Here is an 11,538-nt window from a genome sequence, read left to right on the forward strand (position 1 = left end):
GAGTGTGAGAGAAGTAGGGGGAGAGGGGGAGAAGCAGAGGTGGTGGGAATGGGGAAGATACTCCTGCAAGTTTCTTCCAGGTCCCAACTTGTTGGGATCTGGACATGAATTTTATTGACTAGTTTGGAAAAGTAATTCTTGAGATTCTCCAGGAGACAAGTAAGAGATTAAATATTGAAAGCAACAAGTGGAGCCATCCTGAAAATCAAAGACAAAGAAATAAGAGTTTTGAAGGACATTCCGTTTGAAGTAAGGAAAAAGAGAAAGAAATTCAGAGACTTGGCGCTGTTCTTACAGAAAAACAATGTCCCCTACAGATGGAGTGTTCCAGAAGTCATGCTCTTCAAATTTAAAGACAAGAAAGAAAAATTGACTCTGTTGTAAAGGCATGCAAATTTCTACATCAACATGCCGGTCCAGCAAGTGAAGAGGATAAAGATGAAGATGGCAGCAGCAAGGGAAGTGAAGAAGAAGGAGCACTGGCACCTTCTGATGAGGACTCAGTTTCTGAACGTGGGGCAGCTGCCCCTAAATTAAGCTATCAATTGAGAAACCAAAGTTGTGATTGTCTCTAGATTCTGTTTTAAATGAATTTAAATTATTTCTCTATAGAGCTCTTTATATAGTCAGATCTGTTGGAGATTTCAGTATAAGCAATAAGAATTGTATACTCACTTAACGTAGCAAAGTATAATCTTATTTAACTAGAAGGTAATTTTGTAAGCATTGTGTATGACCACCATCTCTTGGGTTTTTAGTGGCTTTTCTTTACTTTCACCTGTAGTTTGTAGTTACCTTTCCTTGTTTCTTTGTAGTTTGTAGAAAATGCAATTAAAAAATCCCCTACGGGGGGGGACAAAAAAAAAGGAAAAGTAATTATTTTCCTAGCTCTCTGTCCGTGAAACTGAAATGGTGCTGATGAAGGACAAATCTAAAACAACTGTGAAGATTACTATGATAAGCACCATACATACAAAAAAAAATCAGTAATGAATAACTTGAGAATTCTACTCCACAATGTTCCTCCTTTCTAAATATGCACAAATGGACCAAGGTAAATATCACCTCTGTTTACCCAAACCTCTGATTATCCAAAGTGACTTTTAGGTAGCTCCCAGAAAGTTCAGAGAAAGGTGGCTACCATGTACAGTACTGATATAACTTGTCCTGCCAGTCTCTCTGACATATTTTCCTCAAAGTGTGCAAGCCATCTGTGTGCTCAAGAGTAAATAGGAACATTTGAGAGACAAAGGGTGTGTGTGTGTGTTCAGTATGGTTGCCAGGCACTTATTTTTAACAGTTCCTTATTCGAGAATGACAACATCACAGAATACAATGTCCTGAACTTCCAAACATCATGGCCAGCATGATTTAAACCATTTTTTTCTAGAACAGCAACACCCCTCCCCAGGCCAAATGGCAAACTATTTTTTAAAATTAGAGGACTGAGATACCATATGAAATCCAGCAATTCAAAAAATGTTTTTAAAATTCCAATGATTAATAGCACGAACTCCTTGCAGGAGTCTATGCAGCTGTTTGGATCCTGGTCCTGATTTCCATCACTGTAGATGTCCTATAGCTTTAAGACATCTCTTATTTTAGTGTTGGTTTATATAAGGCCCCTAATTAGGGATAGGCACAAACTGAACCATGAAGCAAAATTTGTGATGAATTTCGTCCTGCTTGTGGTTCAGGAACCAAAGTCAGTAATGGGTCTACTGTCATGGACTTCCACAAACTTTTAAGGCAGTTCATGGCCAGAGCAGAAAACCCCCCAGACAGCTGAGTGGCTGGGACTCCCCACCACTCAGCTGTTTCAGGCTTTCTGGTGCAGTCTCTTTAAAGTTTAAACGGCTGAAGGCACTGAGCAAACTGTACTGCACACAGCAATTTGCTCTATGCTTCTCAGCTGTTAAAAGTGCTTTCTTTGACAGACAGCCCCGGGCTCCCTGCCCAAGAAAGCCCCTTTAAACAGCTGAGCCGCATGGAGCAAAGTGTTCAGCTCCGGGCAGCTCAGCTGTTTAAAGGGGCTTTCTTGGTTTCAGCTCCAAGCCATTTAAACCCTTGCTTTCTCCTTCCCGTGGCAAGTGGTGGGGAGCAGAAAGTAGGGGTCATAAACCCATACAAACTGATTTGGTTCATGAACCAACCTTCCGGTTTGTATAGGTTTATGGTTCAACCACGAATCATAAACCAAACTGCAAAAATGTGGTTTGTGCCCATCCCTACCCCTGATACTACCCTGGGGAGAGAGTGAGTGCTAATGTGACATGCCCATCCCACCTCTTATATCTCCAGGTGTCCTCCAAGGGGTGTAATATATTATTTATTTAGTTTGTTTACTCCATTTTGTTCTCATAACAAACCTGTGAGATAGGTTAGGCTTAGAGTGTGTGACTGAAAAGGAGGGCAGGAATTGCTTGGTTTTGGGCAGCCAACCTGAAAGATGATAAGTTGGGGGGGTATAATTGCTAGCAACCTGAACTTGTGAAGAATAGTTCCTTGTCACATTCCTGTGACATGCTAGGAAAATCATTTTCTGGCACTGTTTACTACATCAGTTTCTGAGGAGGGGACTATGCATGAAACTTTGGGCTTTGAGATTAAAGAATGGCCACAAAATCTAAAGCTAAGTATTTGATTTTTGTTGTTGTTCAGTCGCACAGTCGAGTCCAGCTCTTTGTGACCCCATAGACCAGATCACGCCAGGCCCTCCTGTCTTCCGCTGTCCTCTGAAGTTCACTCAATTTCATGTTCGTTGCATCTATGACACTGTCTAACCATCTCATCCTTTGCCATCCCCGTCTTCTTTGACCTTCAATCTTTCCCAGCATCAGGGTCTTCTCCAGTGAGTGCTCCCTTCTCATTTGGTGGCCAAAGTATTTGAGCTTCAGTTTCATTATCTGGCCTTCCAGGGAACAGTCAGGGTTGATTTCTTTTAGGATTGACTGATTTGATCTTCTTGCAGTCCAAGGGACTCTCGAGAGTCTTCTCCAGCACCATAGTTCAAAAGAATCTATTCTTCTGTGCTCGGCCTTCCTTATAGTCCAACTCTCGCAGCCATACATGACTACTGGGAATACCATTGCTTTGACCATGCGGACTTTTGTTGGCAGGGTGATGTCTCTACTTTTTATCATGGTGCTTAGGTTCGCCATCGCTTTCCTCCCAAGGAGCAGGAGTCTTTTAATTTCATGGCTGCAGTCACAGTCTGCGGTGATCTGGGATCTCAGGAACGTGAAGTCTGTCACTATTTCCATGACTTCCCCTTCTATTTGCCAAGGAGTGATGGGTCCGGATGCCATGATCTTAGTTTTTTTTATGTTGAGCTTCAAGCCCACTTTTGCGCTCTCCTCTACCATCATACACAGCTTCAACTGCTTCAGATGTTACTCCCCATATTGAATCACAGTGTAATCACATGGATTTCAGCAAGAAACATAAGCACCTTTTCAGTGCTCAAAAATTGAGAGAATATCTTGCATATCATGGCATATGCCTCTTGTTACCCGCCCATTTGGGGAGAGCGGGATATAACTTTAATAACATAAATAAATAAATAAGATCACCCTGTGAAAAAACAGCTCATTGGTGAGGTGGTTTTTAACTACACTATCCACTTTCCTACAGTGGTTTCTCCTTAAAGGCAGGTGCCAGGGTAGACTCCTCCGCACACAGTCGAAACCCTCATACTGTACTTCCGAAATCTCGCTTTAACACAGGTGGGAGAGGCGAACGAGTTTTGCGGCGCAGAGCCGAGATGCCAGAGAGTGGAAGGCAGACAGACCCGTCTGGCCAGGTTACCTTGCGCGTCGCGAGGAGGCGGAGCGAGCCTCGCCGCCACATGCCTCTCCCCCCTCGGCCACCCAGCGGAAGAGGGCGTCTCCCGCCCTCGCGCTTCAGAGGCGTCTGTCCTGGCCCGTCCCAGGTTGACGATCCTCTTGGCGCCCCTGGAAGGCGGCACGGGAGGCCAGACGTTGCTATTTGGCTGGGGAAAACACGGGAGCAGGCGGGCGTCGTGCGAAAGAGCTGGTGGACGGGAGATGGCGGACAACGACCCCCAAAGCGCCAGGGAGCTCTCTCAGTTTGTGAGTGCGGGGAGGGCGCCGGTTAGCGCCGGTACTGGTTTGTGCTTTGCGGAGGGCGCATGCATCGAGGGGGCGATTCACAAAGCAGTTCCGCTGGCGGAATTCCTGAGCGGGGGCGGGGGGGGGGAAGAGACCTCAGGGCCTGCAGGCAAACGCTCACCCGTTAAAAAGTTGAACAGCGCAGTTTGCGCACAGCGGTGCAAATGAGACGCGGCGGATCTAACGGCTTTCTTAAGGGGAAAATGAACACAAAAGGATGGAGAAAGGCGGTCAGGTTACGTTTGTGTTTGCCTGTCAGACTCTGGACCCTTAACAGGTTCTCCCCCTGGTTAAGCCCCAGCGAGTGGGGAGCGATGAACTTGTATGTTGGACTAGATGACCCTGGAGTTCTCTTCCAATGCTATGATTCTGTGGCTGTCGTCACACACACTAAATAATCCACTTTCAATGCACTTTCCAATTGGGTTTTACTGTGTGACCTGGCAAAATCCAGTTGAAAAGTGCACTGAAAGTGGATTATTTTGTGTGTGTGAGAGAGAGAGAGAGAGAGAGAGAACACAGCCAATAGCTGTGGTCACACGGAGCAGTAGCCAGGCTACTGCGACGGAAGTTAGGTGGATTTTCCGGGCAGGATCACACTGCCACATCTGGGAAGCGTAGAGCTCCTGTGGCGGGGCAAGGGCAGGCGCGGGGCAAGGGCAGGCGCGTGATAGCGTTTCCGGGGGACTCCCATGGCATCCGGCGCCCGCCCATGCCCCCTCGTAAAAAGGGTTTTTTTTCCCAACTGTCCATGGGATGCGCACAAGCACCCAACGGGGTATGCGCACACTTTGGTGTCAAGAAGAAAAAACACCCCTTTGCCGCACGCAGGATTGTGGTGTGATTGGCACCTCCCCCCTACCACAGGACCTCCATGGTACGTCTGCTGGCGCAACCGCATGTTATTTCGCCCCGGGGCAAACAGCCACGCTCCCCCCCTGCATTTTCCTGCCCGTGTGACCGCAGCCTGTGTCTGCCTTTCAGGTGGCTCTTAAAGGAAGGAAGCAGCTCTCTCCTAGAGGGGGAAAAAGGGCTTTCTTAAAAAGGAATCCCCCTTTCTCTTAACAATAGTCCCTCAGAAATATTTCATTACTCTTGGATGCTAGTTGTTTTGCCATCTTCAGCTTCGTATGGTTCACAAAAAACAACAGGTTTCTCACTGGATACCAGTCAAATAATGCAGTCTGCTTCTAAATCCTATGTATTCTTATAGTAAATAACTACAAAGTTTACAGCATCACATAAGAGCAACGTGTTCTAAAATAGTTTGTATTTATTAATCTCCAACAGTATTTCATTATTGCAGCCTAATAATAATTTCATTACTTCCCTTTTAAGGATTATGAATAAATTGTAAATAATGGCACACACCTGCAAGATATTTTTTGCAACAGCTGTTCTCATGTGAATTCTAGTTATCTTAACACCAGAACTGAACATATTTATGTGATATTGTAAAAAAAAGTTGATTTTTAACGTGTACATTATAATAAAAATGCCTTAGAAATTTGAGCATGGTCCTAGTAAATATTTTAAATAAATGTCAGTGTTCCAAATTTTTGTATGAGGCAATTCATTACTTTTATGTAATAACAATAATACAAATGTTCATCACCTGAGCACTACTGCTGGGAGTATTATAGAGGTAATTTGCTCATCCTTAATTTTTATGGTCATCTTGAAATAATGTACTATATAATGTACCCATCATTTTCACAATCTCTGTTAAATAAGCACACCCAACTCAAGTTATTTTGAAGTAAGTGGATTATGGACAATACATTTAAAAATTTAAAATATATATATATATATATATACATCATTTAGCACATTAGATACATGTCCATTTGACATCCAAATGTATACAAACTGATAACTTACAACTTGGCAACATTTGTTTATACAAAATACATTAGCCTGCTCAGTTTCCCCATAAAAGTTATCAAGAAGGAGATATATTATCAACCTGTGAAGACATACCCATGAAAACTTTCTCAGTCTTGTGCTAGATATGTTATTTCTCTGTAGATGTTTTGAGACTTCAGGTATTTTAACAAAATAAGAGTGTTTCATTATTAGGTAGTCTGTGTTTCCTGCTTTCTTTCACATACTACAACAAAACTCTACAAGTGCTATGAATAAAATAGCTTCCTATAACCAGCGTTAGAAAAACTACCTCCTGTTCCAGTGCAATAAAGCAAAGTATATACACTTCTTTATGCCATTTTATTATTACAGCAAATCAATGGAGTTTTTCCTGTAGCATAATTATATTATTTGCTAATAATCTTTCAATTTTTCCAGGCAGAAAACTTACTACAACAGGTGCATGATAACTTTCAAGCATTGGCTGACAAATTAGCGCTACGAAATATCCTTTTCAGTTATCTATGTACAACTAAATAGTACAAATTTTGCAGTGTTGATTACACTTGAGCAATTTATAAAGAACTTATTTGATTAATAATTACCAAATCATTTAAAAAGTATCCATTCTGAAAGATCTTATACATAATCATTCACTTAGGCAAAGTCGTGATAAAGTTAAAAACAAATAGTAATAAAGTATTCAAGGATAGTGTGTTCTAAATTATATTCAGAAGGTTCTTGAACAGTCTACTCACAGAAGAGGGGAACAATAATTTACAATGCAACCCCATTTAAGTCAGTGGGTTTAGAAGGTTTTAACTGTTCAGGATTGCACTATTACTGTACTAACTGAGAAGAGATCAGAAAGACTTGACAAGTAAGCCCTAAACAAAATTTCCTGCTTGAATTTTCTTAATAAAAAGGCCTAGGTACAACTTCATTAGAGCATACTATTTGTTCTATAGTTATTAATACCTCAGATTAACAAAAGGGGGAAAAGCCTAAAGCACATCTTGAAACCTCAATCCATTGCCTACTTCCTTTCTTTTGCTTGACCCATAAAGCATGGTACTCTTATAGAGAGCCTACTCTTAACCCCATTGTCAGTACTAGTATGATACAGCAAAAAACTGATAAACAATGTACCTCAAGCCTGAAGACTTTTTCTTAGACTCCTTCAAACTGGATGAGGTCAAACCATCTCATGACTGAATGTCACCATATTACAGTCACATCTCAAAGTGGGACGTAGTTGTTAAGAACATTTACTTTGGCAAAACCAAACCATTTAAATAGTTTGTATGCTCCCTATATATAATTGATGTGGTCCTTAAAAGTACTTAGAGAAGTTGAGATATAAATATAATTGCATTAAAATTCTATGGCATCGGTTTCAGGGTACTGAAAATTGAGTGTCTCAAATTAAATGTGGTTTTGCAACATTAAGGAATTGCTGTTTGATGACAATATACCTTCTGTGCAGCACTTCTTTCAGAGCACACACCTGGCATGCTTTTGAAGGGAGTATACTAAATTGTAATGTTACACTACTTTAATCATTTGAAATTAGCGATTCAGCCTATTTTTTTCAGTACAAATCCAACATATGATGAACATACCTGAAGAAAGAAACAGACCTCTTTTTTATAAAAACACAAAATACTATAATCCCTTTTTACATTACTATGAACATTTATTTTATAAAAACACAAAATACTATAATGCTCTTTTACATTACTATGAACATTTATTTTATAAAAACACAAAATACTATAATGCTCTTTTACATTACTATGAACATTTATTTTATAAAAACACAAAATACTATAATGCTCTTTAACCTTTTACTGGAAGACATGGGTGAACATATAGATGGTCTTGAGAAACAAGTTAATGGATTGGTGGCACAAGCTGGTGTAGAAAATGCCAGTGAAGAACTAACGGTAAGAATCTTGCTCTGTAAAATTATGTTATTGTACTTCCTCGAAAGAAAGATGAGCCCAAATATAAGAGGACTCCCCTTAAAAAAGAGAGACCATACATAAAAACAGATATTGAACTTAAGATGACCCCCTCAAGGGGTGAGGGAAAGATGTCCTATAACCAGTTTGTATCTTCCTGGCCCCCAACCCAAGCTTTGGTGGGCTTTGTTGCCCCAGCAGCCTGGATTGCCTCTGCAACTCTACTGGCCTAGTTGATCCAGAGCCAGAAAGTGCAAAGGAAGAGAGGCTGGCCTTTCTTCTCTGTACTTTCTGACTGAGCAAAGAGTGCGTGTTGCCCCCCAACTCAGACACATGGGCAGTTCCCAGCTCCCCTCCCCCAGCTAATAGAGGCTGGCCTTTCTCTCCCTCTGCACTTCTTCACCAAGCCAGATGTTAAGGAAAGTGCACCAGGAGTATTTCCAACCTGTGAGACCAAGCTGCATGCCCTTTTGCCCCTCTCTGCAACTGCAGAGTGTTTCTTTCCAAATTTAAGACGATCCTCCCTTTTAAAAATCCGCCAAAAAGTTTTTAAATCTTGTATTTAATACAGTAATTACCTGTATCTTCAGATAAAAATATTAGGAGTACCAGAATAGAGGCCAGTTGAGGATAAGAACTTGAGAGGAAACTTCCTGCCCTTTCCATGGCACTGTAGTTTTTAGTATAAAACTGATAGCATAGCCAACTCAAGCCAACCAGAATAACTGTTTATTAGAATGTAACAAAACATTATAAAAACTGAGCAAACTTGCAAGCTTCCTAGAACTCTAAGAAGAAAAAAGAGGAAGGGAAGAAAGAAAGAAACTTGAGGACATGAAATAGCTTATAGTCTGCAGTTTGGCAAACTGTCAAACTGCAATACATACTGCATTCCAGACACGCAGTGCAGTTATTTGCATGCTTATTTGGAAGTCATTCCAAATGAGTATAATGAGGGTGTATTAAGTGTGCATAGGATTGCAGCCTTAATTGGGTTTCTACTTGTTTTCAGATTTCTGCAACCCAAAACCTATTGCATTATTTGCTGGACGTCCCATCCTGTTGATCATATTGACTTACACTCTGTAATCAACCTTGAGTGTCCATGAGAAAGGCTGACTTTAAATAAAATAAATGAATATATGTAAACAACATAAACGATTGATGTGTACAAAACAAGTTTCAAGGTGCACCCAAAGCTCCTGCCCCTTTGATAATATAAAAGTAATCAGTTAGCATCTGACTGACTGAAAGACAGCTAGCCTGTTTGTAGAACAAGGACAGTATGTTTATTAATGAAAATGTGGCTCTGTTTTTCCCATTCCAACTGAATGAAAATGTTGGGGTGTAACCTATGAAAACCTAATTAGATGCTGAAGTAGTCCTTGTTTTTCTTTCCCAATATTAATTCAGTTCCATTGTTCTTGTTTTGGCACAGCCCTGAAGACATCAAGACGGTGAAAAAATCATATACTATTCAAACTTGCAGTCTGTAAATAGGTTCTCCAATTATACAGAATTTACTACAAATTTATTTTTTAAAACAGTCTGCCACAGATGGATGAATAAGCTACCTTTGCACACAGTAGTAGCTGCAGTAGAAAAAGCTATGAAGAGCTCCAGAGTTTATTCTTGCACTGAAGGAAAAATTCTCATCCAACAAATTTGCACAAGATTGAAAACTAGGTTTCAATTCCAAACTGACTCTTTATAGTGTGAATAAACTTGTAATCCTTTCTCATTTGCTAGTTCTATAGTATTTTATCCATGAACACAGCATGGGCACATGAACATGCCTTATAACAAGTCAGACCACTGATTTGTCACACTCTGCTGTCTACTCTGACTGGCAGCAGCTTTCTGGGATTCCAGTCTTTCACATCACTAAGTACCCATTCCTTTTAACTGGCACTGTTAGAGATTGAACCTGGGACCTTCTGTATGCAAAGCAAGTTCTTTACTACTGAACCACAGTGAAGTTTGCACTCCTCTAGGCTTTCCACAGTAACTGATTAGCTGCTAATTAGCTAATATAGTCCTTGTATTAAATTGTGTGGTCCGAACTCTATCCACAGCACACGAATGGTGCAATTCTTAAGATAGCACTAGTTGTTCCTTGCCACAAAACTACATAAATTAATTTACTAACGTATAACTTATAGGAGATTTGGGTCATGTCAAAAGATGTACCCTCTGCTTTAAAAAAAGGCAGGTGATGGAAATGACAGAAGAAAAACAGAACTATGTAGGAATAAGGTAAATATGAACACAAGTCAATATTTATTTGTAACCACCTTTGATTATGGTAATAGTGCTGTACCTATTTGCAAGTACTATTGTAACTTCATAAAAAGAAAATGGCTGGTTTTTAAAATCACAGGAACTAAACTACATGCTTATGATAGCACAGAATCCTTAATTACTTTTAAATTATCTCAGGAAGGTGTGCTTGTTTATATGTATGCTAAACCTATTTGGTTTCTCCGCTCCAATTAGCAATTCAATAGGGTGTTTCATTCTTCTTGTGAAAGACATTTTTAAAATGACATTCTGGTTACAATAGCTGCTGAATTATTTCCCAAAGAGATGGAACCAAGCAAAGATATGGAGCCAGGCTAGATTGCACTGAATTTCAGAGGGGCAAAAAGAGATAAACCATTGTACCTTACAAAGAATGATATGAAGGAACTGAAACATCTGAAGCTGTTTCAGCACACCTAAACAGACTGGAATGAAGTTTTATTGAAGCCAGTGTGACTTACAACTAAACATATTGAGGAACAGTTAACAGATTAATTCTGCAATCACTGTACCCACCAAGATCAGGGTAGAATTGGAATCTAGGGTAAATATAACCTCCCCTCCTCCACATTGCTTTCATTTCAGTGCTGCTTTGTGGAGTGAATGCTGTGGTTGTTATGCACACTGCACCCTTCCCACCATGAATCATTCCATAATCTGCTCTTTTCCCAGACTGTTTCACATGCAGCACCAATTCTATCAAGAACAGACTATGTGAGAACATGGGGAAAGACTAGATCCAGATAACCCCCAATTGTACAGCACAGAACACTAACATGCAGAACATGTAAGGCACCGTGAAAGAGGAAAAGAAATGCAGTACTATGCTCCCCTATACAGAATGTTAGGGGACGCAAGTGCCCCCCATTTATAGCAACTATGAGTACACCTCAATTCAAATTTTTAACCCAAGTGGAACCAGATAACCTTCAGATTTTTTATATCAGGAGTATGAGAAATACACTCGTCCAAGAACTTCTGACCTGCCCCACTTCTGACCTACAGTGCACTTTTAATTCATATTCAAATACCCCTGTTGCAGGCTAAAATTATCAGGGTAAGGCTGTTGGGGTACCCTGATCCTGTTACACCAATCAGAATTCACTCTATTGCGTACCAGTGACTGGTAGGGCCCAAAAGTCTGGACTAATGACAAAAGGAACTTCAAGATGTAGCCAAGAGTGAATCTTCCCCATTCATCCCAAGGGAAACCAAGATCAGTAAGAATGGTTCCCTGAGCCCTCTGAGTTCTATAGATGACTTCTACCTAACCATCT

General features: G+C 40.7%; 1 long non-coding RNA gene across 1 annotated transcript in view; it reads left to right on the top strand.

The window, feature by feature from the left end:
- Positions 1–351, top strand: part of LOC107111514 — a 5,704-nt gene extending 5,353 nt beyond the window's left edge. The window contains exon 3 of the long non-coding RNA XR_001482564.1: positions 318–351. This is a non-coding gene — a long non-coding RNA (uncharacterized LOC107111514). The remainder of the gene's footprint in view (positions 1–317) is intronic.
- The last annotated feature ends 11,187 nt before the right edge of the window (positions 352–11,538 follow it).

This window comes from Gekko japonicus, unplaced genomic scaffold (assembly GCF_001447785.1).
Source record: "Gekko japonicus isolate JY-2015 unplaced genomic scaffold, Gekko_japonicus_V1.1 scaffold54, whole genome shotgun sequence".
Lineage (NCBI taxonomy): Eukaryota > Metazoa > Chordata > Lepidosauria > Squamata > Gekkonidae > Gekko > Gekko japonicus.